The 21,517-nt window shown below is 46.2% G+C and overlaps 1 protein-coding gene and 2 long non-coding RNA genes across 18 annotated transcripts in view; 1 reads left to right on the forward strand and 2 right to left on the reverse strand.

Annotated features, from left to right (window-relative positions):
- The window catches only part of LOC135908595 (uncharacterized), a 41,194-nt gene extending 30,987 nt beyond the window's left edge, over positions 1 to 10,207 (reverse strand). The window contains exons 1-3 of one of the 2 annotated variants that reach the window (XR_010566368.1): positions 10,107 to 10,207; positions 8,114 to 8,205; positions 1,850 to 1,924 (exon numbers count right to left, since the gene is read on the reverse strand). This is a non-coding gene — a long non-coding RNA (uncharacterized lncRNA). The remainder of the gene's footprint in view (positions 1 to 1,849; positions 1,925 to 8,113; positions 8,206 to 10,106) is intronic. The other variant, XR_010566369.1, reaches the window with a different exon arrangement.
- LOC135908575 (E3 ubiquitin-protein ligase Topors-like) overlaps positions 1 to 21,517 on the forward strand; it is a 323,708-nt gene that overhangs the window by 206,283 nt on the left and 95,908 nt on the right. The gene's annotated exons all lie outside the window — the stretch shown is intronic.
- On the reverse strand, positions 13,248 to 20,868 carry LOC135908574 (uncharacterized). Of its 2 annotated transcripts, none has more exons than XR_010566357.2 (4): positions 20,733 to 20,868; positions 19,587 to 19,688; positions 15,749 to 15,865; positions 13,248 to 13,510 (listed from the first exon to the last, which is right to left on the reverse strand). It is a non-coding gene; the product is annotated as an uncharacterized lncRNA (long non-coding RNA). The 2 variants fall into 2 exon arrangements; XR_010566356.1 differs by having other exon boundaries at positions 20,654 to 20,790.

The following is a 21,517-nucleotide window of genomic DNA, read 5'->3' on the forward strand; positions in this document are numbered from 1 at the left end:
GGCCTGGATTGTAGACTTTGAGCATGCCAAATTGCTTGCCATATGTTCTACATCTTCCTTCTATCTTCATCGTCACCCACCATGCACCTCTTTCTTCCCTCTTTCTTCCCTCTTTCTTCCCTCTTTCTTCCCCTCTTCCCCTTCCCTCAATGCCGAGTAGCTGGCTAGAGGAATATACCTCAGGCCGACCTCTCGGCATTTCGTGTCATTAAACTTCTTTCTCTCTCTAAATACAACGGCACGACCACAGCAGCTGGAGTTGGAGCGTTGTCGAGATTGAGAAACCAGCCCCGCCACGTTGCAGAATTTTGCGCGTTATTTCGCGCGCCATATCCTAATCGCCTTCCTAATTCCAAGTAAAATTGGTTATTGACAGTCTGTTCAACTGGAGCATGCTCCCGCTACATAATTCCGCAAACACCCAACAAGAATAAAAAATAAACGATGACCATCTTCCCACAAGCGCACTTGTGTCACTGTCTTGTACATGCACAGGTTGTCCCACATAACTTGAGCCAAAGTTTTAAAAATGAAAGGCACTCCGGACGCGAGTTGAACCAAATGCACAACGTTGGAAGTGACCTAGAGTTACTCAGGCTATTTTTCATTTTCCCCTTAACTAAAGGATTAGTTAGGTTAATTAATCAACTTTTTATGCATTGGCTGCAGACCCCAAGCGTGATACGCATAGATGTAGAGCACCTTGGGAAACCTCTCAATAAAATGTTTGCAACACAATATATCTCGCGTGGTCATTTTTTTTTCGCATTCCAAAGCAAGCCCGCTCAATATAAAAAAAAATACCACGTGACGGGGCGATTGCGCACTGTTATTGTGCTGCTCTCAAGCTTGCTATGGATAAATCAGGTCAGCTGCAGCGAGACTGGCCACCGACAGAGCGTTATGCCTGGTGTAGGTATCTGGGCATGCGGCTCTTATCGCATGGCGGGGCAAATGCATTCTGCTGGCCGTGCGTTGCATGAAGAATCTGCAGGGAGATTCCCGCACCACTTTCTGCTCATGAATTAATTCTCGCGTCTATTGAACTCATATTCATCCTTATACTCTTCATATTACTCCAGCAGTCATGGAATCGCCGTTCACTACGGCCGTAGGCAGCATTAGTAATCCTGCCGTTATTATCTCGAACATGCATTTCCCCCTCAATATTACCTTTCTTTCGCATTGCTGCTTGCCACCTATGCAACAGCCTCAAGCCACAAAGACGTAGCTTGATTTTATAGTGACACCATCATTGAAGCGTTGCTGTTCGTTCAGAACTTCCATAGGTATTATATTGATGCTGTCTATCACGTGGTATCCAGAACCGATCGAAGAGATGGCAAGATTACAGGGGGCAGTTGTCTCAGTATACGCACATGTTACTTTTATTGTTCAATAATGTCATTTATCATTTAAACATATATGAATACCAGTTGAACCGAAAAAGAGGAAGTTTAGGAACGGTGTCCTCAAGGAGCATCATGTCCGCCCGCTTGAAGAGAAGAAAAAAAAAAGCGGGGTTGGAGGGGTCAAGGGCAGGAGGAAGTAAAAGGAGGAGAAGGACGAGGAGGACATTGAACAGAAATGCAAAGCCACAAGACATCGTAACCTACACAAAGCACTGGAGATGAAACTCAATTTCTGTACTCTAAAAGAATTGAAGTACAGCTTTGTAGGCCTCGCGTCGAGTTGAAGGCCCACTTTTGGAATTGAACAAATCACTAAGCTCAATCCGGAGTGGGTCAAGTCGCTGGAACTTGCTCATCAGTGGAGAGAAACAAACTGGTGGAAGTTGGGCGACAGGATGTGTGCACCTCAGGTAGGCGTACACATACGTCACGCTTACCTTTTCTCCTGGCCACTTGCATTTCGAAGTATTTCCAAGTTTCGATGATTGCGGAATTGGACTTGACATCCTTTCCTTGGGAAAAGGATCCAGTACGCAGATGCTTTTAAGAAACGATTCTTAACTCACCGCAGGAAATGTAGTCGCAATTACAAAATGCACATCTCACAATGCATGTGGCTCAGGCAGCAATTACCGTCTAAGCGTTGGCTTCGTCGCCAACGCTATTGTCGTGCTTTCACCACCACGTATACACAATTTTCTGATTATATAACTGTTCATGCAGTGACCTGTAAGAAGTAACGATATGTGTTAATAACGTACAAATAAAAGTAATAAATGCTGCAGAGGCACCCTTCATTGCCGCACCCTTCATAGGGCGCAGCGACACGCTTTCGAAGCTGCCTAAAGCATCCGCTCAACGCTTGTGCAAGGTATCAATGCAAGACAGGCCGCTCTTATTGCACAAAGTGTGACAGTTGTGCATTATAAACCAAATACGTCGTTAAACTCGAGGAACGGCTTGCACGTGAATCTGCGTATTCTCACCGCTACGCTTTAGTCAGCCTCTTCGAGCTGTCTTCTTTTATAGCGCATCACCGAACGCTGTCTTCCGCATTTCCGCGTGTATAACATGTGCACAATTGTACTAGAGATGCTGGTGCACGACGTTTCGATTCGTGTGATGTAGAAAGCAAAACAAGAAAGAAATGTTTTAGAACGTGACTATCGTTTGAGGCCTGTTCGTCTTCGTGCATCGGTGTACTTCATGGTGCGAGAAAGGTTCACTCAAAGTGCAAAAGAACAGAAATTACTGCCAGAATGCATTCTGGAACACCCCTATCATTTCGTGGTTTCTTCATCGTATTTACCATGACGGAAATAATTTCTCGCGCAGGCCGTACTTCCGTTAAGATGCTACCGTCATATCACGCTACCGTCAGACATGTTTTCATTTGCACCGAGCTGCGCCAACGGTCAGAAATGTTGATTCGCAGTGAAGTTGTAGTGCAGTTGATAGACTAAACGAACGCTAGATTGTGCGCGTGTGTGCGTGCCTGTTATTGGCGTACGCGGTCTTATTCACTTTTCGTCTGGCCTTCTTCATCTTGTATCTTTTTCTTCTTTTTCCGCGCAGGGTAGGCAACGGTGTTCCACCTGTTCGACCTCTCACTGGTAGCTTTCCCTATACTTTTTCTATATCTCTTTCAGCCTTTCTTTACATTCATCTATGTATATGGCAGTCCCATGGTGAGAAGGTAGCACCTGTGTGTGAAACACTTGCCCTTCTAAGTTCTTCTATGTTCTTTTAAGGTGCAACATCCGTGCAGCCTGCTGCGCCATAAAAATCCCAAATCATCATCATCATAATTGCCTTGTCTTTATTCCCGTTTGCTCGCAAGAGGCCTGCCCGAATGATGTCACTGCTAGGCCTAAGCATTCTTGCTGGTAAACTATTACAACGTTTTGTACATTGCGAAGTGCGGCGCTTGACTGCGCCACACTCTTGAGCTCGATTTATCCTTATTCATTGTGACAAATTACGGCCTTATATTGAATGAAAAATAATTTTGCTCATCTTGTAGGCAAAGTATGGGGGGTGCGTTCAGATGGATATGACTGTTTCTAAAGACGCCGTACTACGCACCGCGGCAGCCCACCGGCTGTGCAGTTGCCCTGCTGAGCTTAAGGTCCTGGGTTCGATCCCAGCCGTGGTGTCTTACGTTCTGACGGGGATGGAATACAATAACTCTTGCGTGTATACATATATTTATCTGCAAAGACTCATTGCCACTTCCCCCAAATTATGGCGCGCCTCATAACCATAGTGCAGTTCGTGCACGTAAAATCCCCGGAACATAATTTTTTAAAGAGGCTCCGCTGTAAAGATCGACGCGTTAGAGCACTACAGACCAGGGTGATAAGTAATTATTGCGTCGGGAGCCTGCGTGAAGTCCACAGAAGCTGCGAATCTTTGGAGGGATGGCCTACGCTACCTTGCTAAGTTATCGAGCCGCTCCCTTGCTAAGGAACCTCAGCAGGTCGGGGCCCCACCTGATCCTTCTCCGACCATAGATGATTCACCTAAAACAGACCTTCAAGTCATCTCGGTACTACGTTCTCTCATGGAGGCGATTCGAGCCATATTAGTGGACATGAGCACACCGTCTGCTCGAAGAGCACTTAAAGTGCTGGACACCTTAAGCCCAGTGCATGCATCCCTCAAATAGAAAGATGGCTACCCGTACCTCATCCTTCCGGAAAGAAGTCAAGGCAGCGTCCGTCATCCAGTGGAACGCCAGAGGGCTAAAATCACGAATTTCAGATTTTCACCAGTTTGTGTACACCAGTGTGTTTCCAGACATCGCCATTTGTGAGCCCAACTTGTCGAAACCAATAAGACTGCCAGGGTACAAATTTATCATGTCATCAACAAATTGTGCATGTAGCAAAATCTTCGTTTTTGTTCGTCGTGAACTCACTTATGTTTTGCAACCAATTGCGCCCCACGACGACAATCAATGTATATGCATCACAGTTAAAAAGAACAAACCCTTGTTTACTTACACAGGCGTGTATATATCGCCTTCCAGCCATTTCGATACCAAAAGATTGGCGGATATCTTGAGTGTTTGTCCCGCCCCATGGGTCATCATTGCAGATCTCAATGCACACCATCCAGCATGGTGAAGTACAAGGACAAATGCAAGAGGACGAAGATTAGGAAGCATCGCACAGTACTATGGTCTTACTCTCCTGAACGATAGTAGCCCCACCTTTCTTCGAGGCGTGACATACGGTAGCTGCCTCGACCTTGCTTTCGTCTCCAACTGTCTCGCCAGATGTGTGAAGTAGTTTCCAGACATTGAGACACAGGTGGGAATGTTCACATATCTGAACATCAAAGGCTTGTCGTCTAGATAAGGCCCAAGGGATACCATTCGGACGATTCAATGGGCCAACTTCAAATCTGAGATGGAAGATGCCTGCCGCGTGGGCCTTCCCTCTGGGTTAGAGCAAACGATTAAATTTACGATGCAAAACGCCACTCGCATGATTATGATCTGTTCCACGCGAAATGACTTTGACATAGAATTAGAGTGACTTCGAGTGCTTCGTCGCCGATCGGAACGTCGATATCGGCGTACAAAATCAATCCATGACCTTAGGGCAGCCATGAGGATGCAAAAGAAGATTCAGCGTGGGTTGCTTAGATTAGCGTCGGAACGTTGGGCAACGTTTTGCCAGACAGTCGACCCCCGCAAGCCACTGTCTCACATTTGGAAACCGCTGCAAGGTCTGCGTTACCTTCCGGAATGGCGTTTTCCATTCAAGGCGCTAGCGCTTTTCCAAGGGCGGCAAGACCTCAATGTCGCAGAAGACTTTTGTGCGCGGATGGCAGACCAAGCGACCCGTCCAGATCCTCCAACCCGTGATGACGTCCCCCATTCCCGTGACTGCCGCATGGACCTTCCTTTTACAATGGAGGAGCTCGAGGCAGCACTAGCTCTCTGCAGGCGCTCATCATCTCCGGCTCCAAATGGTATATGATACCGAGCCTTGCGCTATCTCGGAGAATCCGCACGGATAGCATTGTTGAGTCTTTATAACACGTCATGGCAGGCGGGAAATGTTCCTGACGAACGGAAAGTAAGTCGTCTGGTGCCACCCTTGAAGCAGGGCGAATTCCCCGCTAGAACTCACCTTTTACCGCCCAATAGCGCTGGCGAGCTGTGTAGGAAAGATGATGGAACGGATGATCCTAGGCCGCCTGGAATTGTACCTTGAATACTACAAGATTTATCCGATTTCAATGGCTGGTTTCTTACATGACCGCTCTTCCATCGACAATGTAGTTGATCTCGTTTCATATGTCCAGCACGATAGGTCCCGTAAGCGTTTATCTGCATCTTTATTCTCAGATGCGAAAGGCCCATACGATAACGTGTTACATGAGGCCATTCTCGACGCTCTTGCGACGGTTGGCCTAGTTGGTCGAATTTTCTTGTGAATTGCAAGCTACCTATCTGCAGGATCATTCTTTGTTTTAACTGACGATAGCCCAACTACGTGACGCCATACCAGCAGAGGCGTTCCTCAAGGCGCTGCTCTCAGCCCGACGCTATTCAGCCTCGCTTTTGTTGGACTTGCTGAATACTTGCCAACTACCATCAAAATTTCAGTATACACTGACGACATCTGTGTCTGGACTTCGGCAGTCACACGTCCTCAGATACGTGCGCGGCTTGAAAGAGCGGCCACTTTGACAGCGAACTACTTGTGTAAACAGGGTCTCAGCCTACCACCAGAAAAATGCGCACTAGTAGCATTTACTCGCAAACCGATGACGCCTTATGTCATCTCAATCAATGGGCGGACCATTTCCTATGTTCGAACACACAGATTTCTTGGCGTAATTATTGACCGAGACCTCTGCTGGAGCCCGCACGTGGCCTACGTGAAACGGCGCCTGACAGCAACTTTCCAGTTGTTTAAATACTTGACAGGAAAGACGTGGGAGATGTCAGTAGACGCAATGCTTAAACTCTACAGAGCTCTCTTTCTCGTTTTTTTAAGATATAGTCTACCTGTACTGAACAACACCTGCAAGACAAATATTCGTGTTCTGCAGGCAGCACAAGCTCAAGCACTCAGAGTCTGCGTTGGATTGCCCAGAAGCACGTCAACAGAGGCAACTCTTGCGATTGCTCGGGACCGTCCAATGCGAACTCACATTACGGTGGAAGCCCTGAGAACGCACATCAGACATTTTGCACGTGTCCCCTATCACCACCTTGCAGCACTGCCTTCAGACAGGCACCAAGCATCATTTTCTAAAGCTTTCATCATGTACAAGGACAAACTTCCCTCGGGCTTCACCGCTGCATCTAAACCATCGATACCCCCTTGGTGTCTTATCAGCCCCACAGTCCATGTCAGTGTACCAGGAATCGGGAAAAAGTCTGAACTGTCGTCGCCTGTGCTGAAACAACTCTCTCTGCTTCTTCAGCACGAGAGGTACGCAGACAGTGAACACATTTATACTAATGGTTCCACAAACATCCAGTGTTCGTCCGGTGCTGTGGTTGTCCCAGCAAAAGCTAGTACCATCAGCTTTAGGACTGACCACCCAACAACATCGGCATCTGCTGAACGAGCTGCTCTCCGCACTGCACTTTGTTCGTCAATCGGGAACCACTTCGACAATGGTCAATCTTCAGCGACTCAAAGGCAGCCCTACAATCGGTGCTATCAGCTCTGCGTCGCGGGCCATTCGAACAGCTCGTATTCGATATTAGATGGCAACTCCATACATCACAGGAGAAACGACACCGCGTGACGTTTCAGTGGCTGCCAAGTCACTGCGGCGTCACTGGAAACGAAGACGCCGATAATACTGCTCGGGCAGCTCTTGAAGACGCACAAGAAGAGGCCATACCGCTTTCACGATCCGACGCAGCTAACAGACTTCGAGTGCTTGCACAGGAGATCACGCTCTCTCTGAGTTCACACCAAACAGCAAAACCAACCGGAGAAACCGTCAATACCACCTGTCCTCTTTGATGCATCTCTATTTGCCAACTGGACTCCGCCGAAGGGAGGTGACTCTGCTTTATCGCCAGTGGCTAGGGGTTGCTTTCACGAAATCTTACTGATTTCTAATTGGAATGGCCTACAACGCTCTCTGCAATGCCTGTCTTTACGAGGAGACGCTGGAACACATTCTTTGCAACTGTCCTGAATACAATGTTCAGCGACGGTCCCTGGCATCCGTTCTAGCACACCTTGACACTAGACCATTGTCCCTCGACACGCTTTCACATGCCGCCGACAGAAGACATCGCAGGTGAAGGCGACGAAGGGACTACTTCGGTTTAGAAAGAAACTGGATTGGACAAGCGGCTGTGACAGCGATTTCACGTACCACGGCAGATTGATGGACTCTAACGGACGATGTGTGTGTGCTATACTATGTGCTCTCTCTCTCTCCCTTCCCCATTTTTCATCGCCCCCATCCCTATCCCATGTGTTGCGTAGCAAACCGGTTAAGCTAAACTGGTTAACCTCCCTGCCTTTCCTTCTCCACTTTTTCCTTCCTTCCTTCATTTAAAATACCTCAAAATTAGTTGATGGCGAGCATCGCTGCAGGCTATATATAAATCGAAGATAGTATAAAGTTCGCAATTTTGTTCTTCCGACAGGCACTCTTTAAGGAAGGGCTATGCAAAATGACTGACATAAAGAAAGCGCATGTATGTGTACCAATGCACCCGTTGCGAAGGGTGTCAACACCAATAGCAGGCAGCCAGTAAGGACGAACTGGGATTTTTTCAGCTTCATTAGGCTTTCCTTTTCTGAAAAACAGGAAGAAAAAAAGCATGAATCAATGCTATGTCTCTCTCAAATTTAAATATTATGCTATGTGTTCCAAAAAAGGCCCAGGCAATTACCTAAATGCAGCCCAGCAGGCAAAAAGGGATGATTCTATAATGTGCCTATTATTAATGGATTAGCGTGCGTACGTGCTTTCGTGCGTGCGCGTGTGTCTATTTTCCATTACATGTGCATTACGCTAGCGCTTCAACAGTCCACGCTCACTGAACGAAACTTGTAAACAAGTAACGAATGCGAGATTGATTTGCCATAGAGCCCCCTGCGGCACTGATGTACTTCCCTACAGGGGCTTTTATTGCCATAGCAATTATATGGATACTCTAGGCGCATTTTTGATGTCGCCATCGTCGTTGTCGTGAGGTTCCGCATAAAATCCAAAGGCCACAAAACCGTCGGCGCGCGCCGTATGCTGCACGTGCCATTGAAAGCGTCCGACGGTGTGCCGGTGAACGCGGCTCAATCTTACGCGCGCGAGCGAGCATGGAAGGCGGGGCGAAAGCGCGCCCTCTTCTGTCGCGCGCGACGCACTGGGGTGAGGCGAGCGACAGGGGGAGCCGTTCTTCACCGGCGACTGCTGCTTACGGCGCGGCCTAGCGGGCGCTGTAACTCGAGAGCCATCTGCGATGTTTGCAATGTGCGCGTAGTGCCGGCGGCTTAGTATACGCGCTGTGCTTTCGACATTTCGTTCGCGTTTAATCGAGAGGCAGCACGAAGGTCGATTCGCTCGCTGCTGCTGCCGCGATTCCTCACTCAGGCGTTTTGAGAGAGAGTTCTAGCGCTCATTGAGCGAGATTTGTTCGTGGTTACCTATGCGCGCATGACACCAGGCTTGTTAATTTAGTTTCTAAGCGAATATTTACAAGTTTATGCGGCCGATAAAACTACCATCCTTTCTTCGTATAGCCATCCACTAATTTACTATCGCAATCGGTGCTTCGCCTTTCGGGCGAAACTGCAACTTCTTTTTTTTTCAATCTCTGACAACACTCCTGTCTCTGTCGCGTATATAAAAGAAGCTTTGCCAGCAAAATGTGGAAACCCACTTATGTTACACAACAGCTTTGGCGTAGCGCTGTGTAATACAAGGTCGTGAGTTCCATCCCCGCCTTCTGCGATCGCGTCCGAAGAAATTGTAATAGGGCCTTCTTTTTGTGCTCGTTGAATAACCTCAAAAGGTGAACACTCTCCCGGACTCTTCCACTACGGCCTTCCTCACAACCCACGTTGCAGTTTCTGAGCTTTAAAACCAAGAGCTTCGTTCAATGAGGAAACTGTATGTAGTGGCCGCCGCTGTGTGGCCTGCCTTTTTAACTGTCGCCGCGGTAGTCTTGTACATGTCCTCACTAAGGTCAATGCCTCCTTCAGCGATTTCCGGTTGTCCTGCATCGATCGGACTATTGTCAATTCTGTGCGTGAAAAGTTGTCTAATCTCACCTGCATTCCCCATAGCGACTTCGACAGTGCTTTTTGCCTCCTTGCACGTTCGGTCACTCTCGCTATCTAGGTTAGCTGTTACATATTCTCGGCGTGACATGACCTCTCCACCTCCGCTTCTTGCTCCCAGTATTCAATAAAATATCCCCATACTTCGCTCACTTGTTCAATGATCCCTTATCAGGCCCATCTTAAGACGAATGAGCTCGCAGTTCGTTGCGCTATCGTAAATATTTTGTGTGCTCGGACTTCAGCGGCCTTCACTATTTGAGTAGCCCGGACATTACACTGCGCAGGTTCTAAACAATAATCTACAAAGAACATAGGATGTATGAAAATACCTCCCTGAACTATATATATATATATATATAACCAACAACAAATGAAGCTATGATGATAGATAATAATGTTTACGAAAGAACATCACCGTTGAAAACAAGCTTGTAGGAAGTTTCGCACTGCTGTTGCCTTGAGCGAGCTTCACAGGCAGGACTGAAGAGATTCGCTGCAGCTGCGTTACGAGTTAATGGGCCGCAGTTAATTAATCGTGCGTTTGGTGGCGTCATTCGCGTTTTCTTTGCTGTTTAACAATTGTCGGAAAGTGGAGGGAAGCGAAGAAAAACGTGCTTTCAAAAGCTTAAACAGCTCTGACAATAGAATGCCCTGCCGCGTACCGATGGATAACAGTGTGCTAATTTGGTCCGGTTGGTTCTGATGGAAACCGTACAATTTATTCGTGTGGTAGAGGGCTACATGCATGCAGTAATCACCAAGAGCGCAAGAGCATGACAGGTTTACATTTCTATCTGTCTCTGACGTTCTCTGACGCAGGTATCCCCGCGCTTGTGGATAGCGAGGGCTTCAAGAAATCTCTCGCGTTTTTTGTTTGGCGATATCTTTTTTTGATGTTAACTTGTATTTCTGTGCATATCTGTGCGAAAAATGCGCGTGTATGCCGTTTATTTTTTTGTTTTTCCAAGGCTACCACACATTTTAAACGATCGCCTGAGGCGCACAGCGCTGACCTAGTCCCTGAGCCAACTTGCTCGGATAGTTGGACATTCCTTGACGACACATCAAAATGCGTAAATGACGAACTGACGACACATGACAAATCACGTGTCTAATTATTTTACGGCTAGTAATGTAATTTATTAAATTCAGCACGTGAGTGTGCCTGGCATACTCCAGTGGACCAAATTCCAAAGACGAAACCACTTTTGAGATATGCGCCGTCATATTTGCGGTCGTTCTTCTTGTTTTCTAATAACAATGACGTTTTACGCCCTTCAGCAGAAGGAATGACTGGAACGCCAGTGCATTTCCTCGCACACTTTGGCGCTAAGTATCTCGAACCTGGCCCCGTCCTTGCAACTGGATGCGTGTACTCACCGGCTACAACTGGTAGCTACAATGCCGTTAGGTATTTAGTCCAGAATTTATCAGTTACAAATGGCGTTCTTTAGTCTTCTGTCTACCCTGGACCGTCCGGGCAAAGCCGCGAGCGCGAGAAGCTCTCCAGCATGGAGACCGGCACAAGCCCACGAAATGAAAAATAGAAATAAAAGAATTTTTTTTAAGTTATTTATTGCGTGTTCCGAACGGACGCCTTGTCACGTCTCTGTCCCGCCTGAGCCCCATAGCTGGACGACCGCGGCGACGCCTGGATCGAGCCTCCTCTCGTGCTTGACGTCTACGCGAAGGCCGAAGACGGGAAGTGGAGACCGAACACTGAAACCGAACGCCAGCAAGCCCCGACCTCGGACGCCGCTCGGTCCACTTCCACCGCTGCAGTTGCTTCCAACGTCTGCCAGCCAGATTTCTGGGCCTTGAACTCCGCTGTATGGTTCCTGCAAGTGTAGGCCATCTTTGAACTCTCGCGGATAACATCGCCGAACCGCCAGAAAGGGTTACAGTGCTCTGACGTGTTTACAGTGCTCTGACGTGTTTGTGCTGTCGCCCATATATTTAATTAAGCCCCGTTAGGGTTACATTCTTATTAACTACACAACGAATACGGCGACTAAGAAAGAACAGACGACAAAAACCGTCTGTTCTTTTTTTAGTCCCTGTGTTTGCTGCGCTGTGTTTTCTCAGCTGTCGTCTGGATACTGACTGCCAAGTCATCCGGAGCACGTCGTCAGGGGACTGATTTATCCGCATTCATGTGCGTCGCGTTCACGCATAAGTAAAAGCTCATCAATTGAAGCAAATATCTGCATCAGACCACCCGCCTATACTTAAGTGAAATATTTCTTGTTTGGCATTATGTTCGAAACAAAACTTTATTGGCCTACCATAATGACGTTGGTTGCTGGCCAGTCGTTCGTCTCTCGCCTCGTGCGCACGTGAGGCTGGTTCCACCAGACTGCCGAATTACAGCCCTGGATGTGCGCCTACAAAGTAATGTCACTAAGCCCACCACTGCCGTGCATTATCAAATAACAAACAATTAAAACACCACTGTTATACACGCGAAGCCAACAGGCAACGGACGAAGAGACAAAGAAAGCCATCGCTTTAGAACGTGTGGCTATGACATAACACACACACTAAAGGATGGACGGGAGGGCGGGGGAGGGAGCGGGTATTGTTCACCAGCTGTTCATGACGCCCTTACTATAAAAAAAAGAGATACGCCCATACTTCACCTTTCAAATGGAATCCATAGTGGTGTATACTAGGAAATACTCTCGCTTTCATCATACGCCAATCGCCCCAAAAAGAAAGAAAGAAAGAAAGAAAGAAAGAAAGAAAGAAAGAAAGAAAGAAAGAAAGAAAGAAAGAAAGAAAGAAAGAAAGAAAGAAAGAAAGAAGGAAACACGCCTGCAGCCGTCTGCTCTCCGAGTACCATGTTTGGCTCGCTAAGCACTGTTCCTGTATCGCATGACATCAGTCGATACTGCAGTTGCGGGAGCTACAAGGGTTGCACCTGAATCTGTAGGTACCCTACCGTTTTCGGCGCTCTGAACCTTGCGCAATGCGGCCGCCGAAGAAGCAGGGAGGCCAAACTCAGGACCACCGCTAATCATGAAAACCAGAACACGTACAGATCAACGCCCATCCATGGGGGCAGAACAGACGTTGCGCTGCCAACCAGCGTATCCACCAAATCCCCTCAACAGAGTAGAGCACGAGAGGCAGCAAATAAAGCAAACTGCAGCAGCACCTACTTCACGGTTAAAGAACTCAGCAACAAAGCCGTGCATTCGAGGTCACTGCATGCTGCCGACACTTGGCGATTGTTTTACGGGGATGGTAACAAATTAATCGAGGTGAGCAAAGGACGAGCACAGAGAAAACGAGAGAATAAGGGTTCTTTTCTGTGGCCCCATCGTCTGCTCGCAGTTTTTGTTGATGCTATTGTCAACTCTCTCAAGGTCTATAACACATTACAGAGAGGAGCGGGTTGACACACCTAAAGTTAGTACTGTCGGTTGAGAGCAGCGATCGAGATAGAGGTGGTCCATTCTGTACATTGTACGCGGGATGAAGGAGGTGACGTGAGCACTCGGGTGCGAAAGGCAACGAGTTAACTGTTAACCCTTTGCCATGACTGACCAACAAGTCCAGAGATGAATTTGATTTATTCGAACGCGCATGCTGTTGCCGATATGCATTGGACCCCAGGAAAATTTTAGTTTCGCATGAAGTGAGCCGTCAGTCGTCCCTGCTTTGTGTGGTGGAGATCCGGCCTCGTTTCAGCGTTCTCAAGTCACGTGGTCTTCGGCTCTCCACGCAGGCTCTTAGTGGTCAGCGCTACGTTTGGTGATAGGCACACGTGGAATTCTCACAGGTCCCTCCTCTACAGCAGTCGGATGTTTTTCTGCACTGCGACGACAACGAAAATAAAAACAAAAAAGAAACGTCAGTGGAACAAGCGCAGGTGAACATCGTTTTTCGCAGGACACGCAAAGTTACGTTTACAGGTAGTTGGCCGCGGAAGTTTCGTCAACGTGGATACAGACATTAACGTTATAGTGCATAATTGGAAGGGAGACACCGGTACTTCGCATTCAGTTCTAGATCATATGTACATTAAGGTTTCCACTCATGAGCTCAAGGAAGTTTCGAAACTGTCCTTATTTGGCGTGGAATTTATACCATGGCATCTCAATGTAATAATAATAATAATAATAATAATAATAATAATAATAATAATAATAATAATAATAATAATAATAATAATAATAATAATTACTACCCTATTTAGGTCCACTGCAGGATGAAGGCCTCTCCTGGTGACCTCCAATTACCTCTGGCTTGCGTCAACTAATTCCAACTTGTGCCTGCGAATTTCCTTTCAACCCCTTTCGAAACAACTCTGGAGCTCCTCATGACGTCGTTGAGGGCCCTTTGCGATGTCGTCTTCACCTCGTGCACAGTGATAAACCATCTCCATTTGTTTGAATTTGCTTTGAATTAAACTATGATCCACGGGGAGCTCGGTTTGATGAATAGCGTGCGCCGGGAGCACCTTCCCATCCCTGAGAGGCTAAATACCACGGCACGACCACAGCAGCTGGAGTTGGAGCGTTGTCGAGATTGAGAAACCAGCCCCGCCAGGTTGCAGAATTATGCGCGTTATTTCGCGCGCTATTTCTTAATCGCCTTCATAATTCCAAGTAAAATTAGTTATTGACAGTCTGTCCAGCAGGAGCGTACTCGCCCTGAACAATTCCGCACAACACCCAAGAACGAAAAATAAACGATGATCATCTTCCCGCAAGCGCACTTGTGGCACTCTCTTGTACATACACAGGTTGTCCCACAAATCTTGAGCCAAAGCTTTAAATATGAAAGGCACTCCGGACGCGAGTTGAACCAAATGCATAATGTTCGCAGTGGCCTAGAGTTACTAAGGCTGTTTTTTATATTCCCTTCAACGGAAGGATTAGTTAAGTTTAATTAATCAACTTTTTATGTATTGGCTGCAGACCCCAAGCGTGATACACATAGTTGTAGAGCACCTTGAGAAACCTCTTAATAAACTGTTTGCAACACGATATATCTCGTGCGGTCATTTTTTTGCGTTCCAAAGAAAGCCCGCGAAATACGAAAAAAAATACCACGTGACGGGGCGATTGCGCACTGTTAGTGTGCTGCTCTCAAGCGCGCGATGGATGAACAAGATCGGTTGCAGCGATACTGGCCATCGACAGGGCGTTATACCTGGTGTAGGTATCTGGGCATGCGGCTCTTATCGCATGGCGGGGCAAATGCATGCTGCTGGCCGTGCGTTGCATGAGGAATCTGCAGGGAGACTCCCGCACCACTTAGTGCTCATGAATTAATGCTCGCGTTTATTGAACTCATATTCATCCTTATACTCTTCATATTACTCCAGCAGTCATGGAATCGCCGTGCACTACGGCCGTAGGCAGCATTAGTAATCCTGCCGTTATTATCTCCAACATGCATTTCCCCCTCAATATTACCTTTTTTTCGCATTGCTGCTTTCCTCCTATGCAATAGCCTCAAGCCACAAAGACGTAGCTTGACTTTATAGTGACACCATCATTGAAGCGTTCCTGTTCGTTCATATCTTCCATAGGTATTATATTGATGCTGTCTATCGCGTCACATCCCGAACCGATCGATGAGAAGGCAAGATTACAGGGTGCAGTTGTCTCAGTATACGCACATGTTACTTCTATTGTTCAATAATGTCATTTATCATTTAAACATATATGAAGACCAGTTGAACCGGAAGAGAGGAAGGTTAGGAACGGTTTCCTCAAGGAGCATCATGTCCGCCCACTTTAAGAGAAGAAAAAAAAAAGGGGGGGGCAATGGGAGGAGGAAGTAAAAAGAGGAGAAGGACGAGGAGGACATTGAACAGAAATGCAAAGCCACAAGACATCGCAACCTACACAAAGCACTGGAGATGAAACTCAATTTCTCGCGTCGAGTTTAAGGCCCACTTTTGGAATTAAACAAATCAGTAAGCTTAATCCGGAGTGGCTCAAGTCGCTGGAACTTGCCCATCAGTAGAGAGAAACAAACTGGTGGAAGTTGGGCGTCAGGATGGGTGCACCTCAAGTAGGCGAACATATACGTCATGCTTACCGATTCTCCGTCCAATCTGCATGGGAACTGCATAGGTGGAGCCGGAATCTCGACGCGAGCACTACCCTCTGTCCTCCGCATTTTTTGCAATGACGAAATTGGAGTTGACATCTTTTCCTTGGGAAAAGAATCCAGTGCACAGATGCTCTTAAAGAACGATCATCAAGTCACCGCAGGAAATCTAGTCGCAATTACAAAATGCACATCTCACAATGCACGTGGTTCACCCAGCAATTACCGTCTAAGCGTTGCCATTGTCGCCAACGCTATTGTGTTTTCGCCACCGTGTATACACAATTCTCTAATTATCTAACTGCTCATGCAGTGTCCTGTAAAAAGTAACCATTTGTGTTAATAACATACAAATAAAAATATTAAATGCTGCAGAGGCGCCCTTCATTGCCGTAAGGCTGTCATGCTGCTTCAGAATAATCTGACGCAGACATATCTTGAAAGAGCGTAGGTTAGGGAGTGTTGGTATTCCATAACTTAGGTTTTTTAGAGCACGAAGAGGGACGAAAGACCGTGGCAAGACGCGGACACAGGCAGCAGATATATTTATTGTGCGCAGCGACACGCTTTCGAAGCTGCCTAAAGCTTCCGCTGAACGCTTCTGCAGGCTATCAGTGCAAGACAGACCGCTCCTATTGCACAAAGTGTGGCAGTTCTGCATTATAATTGAAATACATCGTTAAACTCGAGGAACGGCTTGCACGTGAACAGGCGTATTCTCACCGCTACGCTTTAGTCAGCCTCTTCGAGTTGTCTTCTTCTATAGTTCATCATCGAACGCTGTCTTCCACATTTCCGCGTGTATAGCAGGTGCGCAATTGTACTACCGAGGCTGGTGCACGGCGTTTTGATTCGTGTCATTTAGAAAGCAAAACAGGAAAGCAATCATGTTTTCGAACGTGACTATCGTCTCAGGTGTGTTCGTCTTCGTGCATCGGTGTACTTCATGGTGAGAGAAAGTTTCACTCAAAGTGCGAAAGAACAGAAATTACTGCCAGAATGCATTCTGGAACATCCCTATCATTTAGTGGTTTCTTTATCGTATTTACCATGAAGGAAATAATTTCTCGCGCTGGCCGTACTTCCGTTAAGATGCTACCGTCATATCACCCTACCGTCAGACATGTTTTCCTTTGCACCCACCTACGCTGATGGTCAGAAATGTTGATTTGCAGTGAAGTTGTAGTGCAGTTGATAGACTAGACGAACGCTAGATTGTGCGCGTGTGTGCGTGCGTGTTATTGGCGTACGCAGGCTTATTCACTTTCCGTCTGGCCTTCTTCATCTCGTATCCTTTTCTTCTTTTTCCGCGCAGGGTAGGCAACAATGTTCCACCTGTTCGACCTCTCGCTCGTAGCTTTCCCTATAATTTTACTATATCTCTTTCAGCCTTTTTTTTACATTCATCAATGTATATGGCAGTCCCATAGTGAGAAGGTAGCACTTGTGTGTGAAACACTTGCCCTTCTAAGTTCTTCTATGTTCTTTTATGGCGCAGCTTCCATGCAGCCTGCTGCGCCATAAGAATCCTAAATCACCATCATCATCATTGCCTTGTCTATATTGCTGTTTGCTCGCAAGAGGCCTGCCTGAATGATGTCACTGCTAGCCCTAAACATTCTTGTTGGTAAACTATTAAAATGTTTTATACATTGCGAAGCGACGCGCTTGACAGCGCCGCGCTCTTGAGCTAGATTTATCTTCATTCATTAAGACAAATTACGGCCTTATATTGAATAAAAAACAATTTTACTCATATTGTAGGCAAAGTATAGGGCGCGTGTTCGGATTGATATGACTGTTCCTTTTTTTTATTGAAATGAATATTAGGAGAGGTTGGCGCCTTTGTGGTGGCACCGGCTACTCCTCGTCACTTGGCAAAGGAAGCAAATTCGCGTAAAAAGGGAGAATAGCGACACGAAATATGGCACTCAGTAGAACACTGGATGAATAAAATATATGCAGTCCAACAGTACATGAGTCGCAAAGTTCTGTGCATTAGTTCAGTCCACGTACGCATATATAAAGTCAGATATTTAGAACAGCCGTAACACACAACACATGTAATGCACTGCAAGTACAGAACAGAATTATACATATTGCATAAAAATTGCGATCGCCACATAAACCAATTATGAATCACGAACAACGTTTATGTTACTCATTTAGCGCATTCGGATCATCTGATACCTAATCTTTTCCCAAAATGTTGGTCTCCTCTAAAAACTTTTTCAGAGCAAGAAGCGCTCTTTTTTGAAGGCCCGCAGTTAAAGACGCCCTACTATGCACCGCGGCAGCTCAGCGGCTGTGGAGTTGCCCCGCTGAGCTTAAGGTCCAGGGTTCGAATCCAGCCGCGGTGGCTCACATTCTGACGGGGGTGGAATCCAATAACGCTTGCGTATATACTCCTATTTATTTGCAGGGTAAACAACGCCAGCGTGCTAACACTTATTCCCCGCTTCCCCCGGATTATGGCGCGCCTCGTAATCACAGTGCAGTTCTTGCACATGAAAAGCCGAGAATTTAATTTTTTGTAAAGAGGCTCCACTGAAAAGATCGACGGCGTTAGAGCGCCACAGGTCGGGGTTAAAAGTAATCATTGCGTCGGGAGTCTGCGTGGTATATATATATATATATATATATATATATATATATATATATATATATATATATATATAAACGAGACGAAAGGGGGTTAACCGAGGGACCCGATAATTATTAGTCATATAATGAGAAGCCAACAAACACTGACACCAAGTACAACATAGTGGAAATTGCATGTGCTTAATAAATGAAATAAAGTAATGATAAATTAATGGAAATTAAAGTGGATGAAAAAACAACTTGCCGTAGGTGGGAACCGAACCCACAACCTTCGCATGTCGCGTGCGATGCTCTACCAATTGAGCTACCGCGGCGGCGTTTCCCCATCCACTTTCTTGGGTATTTATGTGTACTGGTAGAACCCTTGGAGTGTTAGCCAGCGCCCCCACTCACAGACCTTGGCGGCGGACGTGGAACGTCTTTTTTGCCGCAGGCGTCACGAGAACGTGATCTTTTCGGGTGAAGGCAACTGGTCAATAAACCCACATATGCTACCTGAAGGCATCAATGTTGCCGGCAACATTGATGCCTTCAGGTAGCATATGTGGGTTTATTGACCAGTTGCCTTCACCCGAAAAGATCACGTTCTCGTGACGCCTGCGGCAAAAAAGACGTTCCACGTCCGCCGCCAAGGTCTGTGAGTGGGGGCGCTGGCTAACACTCCAAGGGTTCTACCAGTACACATAAATACCCAAGAAAGTGGATGGGGAAACGCCGCCGCGGTAGCTCAATTGGTAGAGCATCGCACGCGACATGCGAAGGTTGTGGGTTCGGTTCCCACCTACGGCAAGTTGTTTTTTCATCCACTTTAATTTCCATTAATTTATCATTACTTTATTTCATTTATTAAGCACATGCAATTTCCACTATGTTGTACTTGGTGTCAGTGTTTGTTGGCTTCTCATTATATGACTATATATATATATATATATATATATATATATATATATATATATATATATATATATATATATATAATGTCTATTTGTTTTTATTTTACTACGCGTTGCCGAAAATTCGCAGAGTTAAACATTGTGGGGAAAACAAGGCACGTGTACACGAAAAAACTAGCAATGCTAACCATCATGTTTTTCGACATTACGTCTGGCTTGGTGCCGATTGCAAACGGCAATTCGGAAAAATAGCACTTTGCGAAAATTGATAAGTTCTGCCCCCAAATGCGCACAAATAGGTGAGAGGAAAGGAAAAATTGGGTTCATACCGCTTCAGCCATTGTGTTCCATGCGCATACGAAGAAGAGGCTTCCCACAAAAGTCCACAGCAGCAGTGTCATTTTTCAGGCCGTTTGTATCACAAAGATATTCTGCGCACACATGAGAAAATAGTCCGAAACTGTTCTGCATTTTAGATATACTGCTCATTCGCATACATAGAAAAGGTAGGTATTTGTATAGTTCTTATACATATAAATCAGGCTCGTATTTCATCTTCAACTGCATTACATAATCAAAGTTTAACTTAAACAACACCAACATTTATTACGCAGCACTAACACGTAACATTATCATAATCCGATGGACTTTAGCGATTCTTGATGTGCCTACTCGAGATGTTGTGAGTCGTCAAATATTATCTGCGATTGTTTCGAGTTAAACGATGATGTTGTTTTACTAGGGGTTTTACTACAGTAACGACGTCTGACACGAAGAGCAGCCGCGACATTTGTCAAACTCGTCGAAGTGTTGGAAAAGTCACTATGCGACGTCCTCGGGCTACAAGGGTTTTTTTTTGTTTAGCTGCACTGATTCTTTTTAAGTTGCCTCTGGCGCACAGAACACTTCTAACCTTTCAGCTAAATTTGTCGATGAGGTGGCCGCCACTTCTACGAGAAATCGACATCGAATCGAGAAATTGAATGAACTATAGTCTCACTAACGAATTTTCTTTAACTTAATTCGTGGCGTATAGTGCTTCGTATATCAGGTTTCTGTGTTCGAATCCGGCCTTCAGACGATTTTAATAATGTTTATTTAATTATTTGCGACGCCGTACATTCTTTTTAAAAGAAATTATCACTTTGCAATGTCGCGAAGCCATCGAATGCCGGAAGGACCAAGTTTAGGCAAATTCGTGTCCCACCCATCTTTGCCATCCTGACAGAACTGATCTGCTCGCATCTCCCGCAGACGCTAACGACACGGTTCCCTCTGCTAATTGTATTAAACTCTATGAGCACCACCACCAGTATTGGAGCTAAAAGTCTATAGCCCTCACGTTACAGTTATAAACTATTAGCCTCGCAAGGAAAACATAGCGTTGCATTCTCACGACTAATCTTTCCTTCGAGCCCGCTGTGCTCCAAACTGCGCAGTGTCCTGTAGAAGTGCTGAAGTGCGAATGTGCTTACGTGTTCCCTATCCTGGCCCCACCGCCTGTTTTCGACGCTGCTGCGGGGTTATGAAAAAGTGAAACAGACCTTCAAAGGGGCGTATAAAAAGCGAGTGGAAAATTAAGCCAGCTATAACGATACTAGCGCAATAGAAGGCGCCTTGTTTACGAGTGAACGCTATTGCATCGAACAAAAACGTCTGCGCGACGTTCCTCTCGGCGCCTCATTTCGCATGCATGTTTTATTGCCGCGTTGCATTAATTGTGCAGACTTTTCGCGCGTGTTTGCGCACGAACGTTACAGCCACCGCCTGCTGACTCGGCAGAAAGAGCAAATCCACGTGTCTCTCCTTTACAGGCGAGATTAGTTTGCACGCCTTAAATACTCGTACGTGTTCCCTCTCTTACAGATTGATTCAATATATTTTTTTTTATTTCACTGTCGTAGAATTGGACAACAACAAAAAGTATTGGTGCCTTGAAGAAAGTATCTTCCCGTAGACTGACTCTATCGTCAAAGTTGTTCGAATGTTATTGCCTTTCCCCAATGAGTATCGGTAACACCTGGATGATCTATTTCGCACGCTTGGTGAGCGTACCTAGTGTGGCCAACAGTGTTCCTTCCTATGAGAACGTTTTCGAATTCGCCCTGGTCCGGGACAAATGTTTCTCCAACTGCGAGGCTTTTCTTTCAAGGAACTCACATGGGTTTCCATTGTGGCAACTGCTACGATTGGGTGGGTGTCTGATTTTCATTTTATTAATTACTTTTCCCCACTTTGCGGGTATCCGCAGAACTATTAC

The sequence above is a fragment of the Dermacentor albipictus genome, chromosome 9 (genome assembly GCF_038994185.2).
Source record: "Dermacentor albipictus isolate Rhodes 1998 colony chromosome 9, USDA_Dalb.pri_finalv2, whole genome shotgun sequence".
Classification (NCBI taxonomy): Eukaryota; Metazoa; Arthropoda; class Arachnida; order Ixodida; family Ixodidae; genus Dermacentor; species Dermacentor albipictus.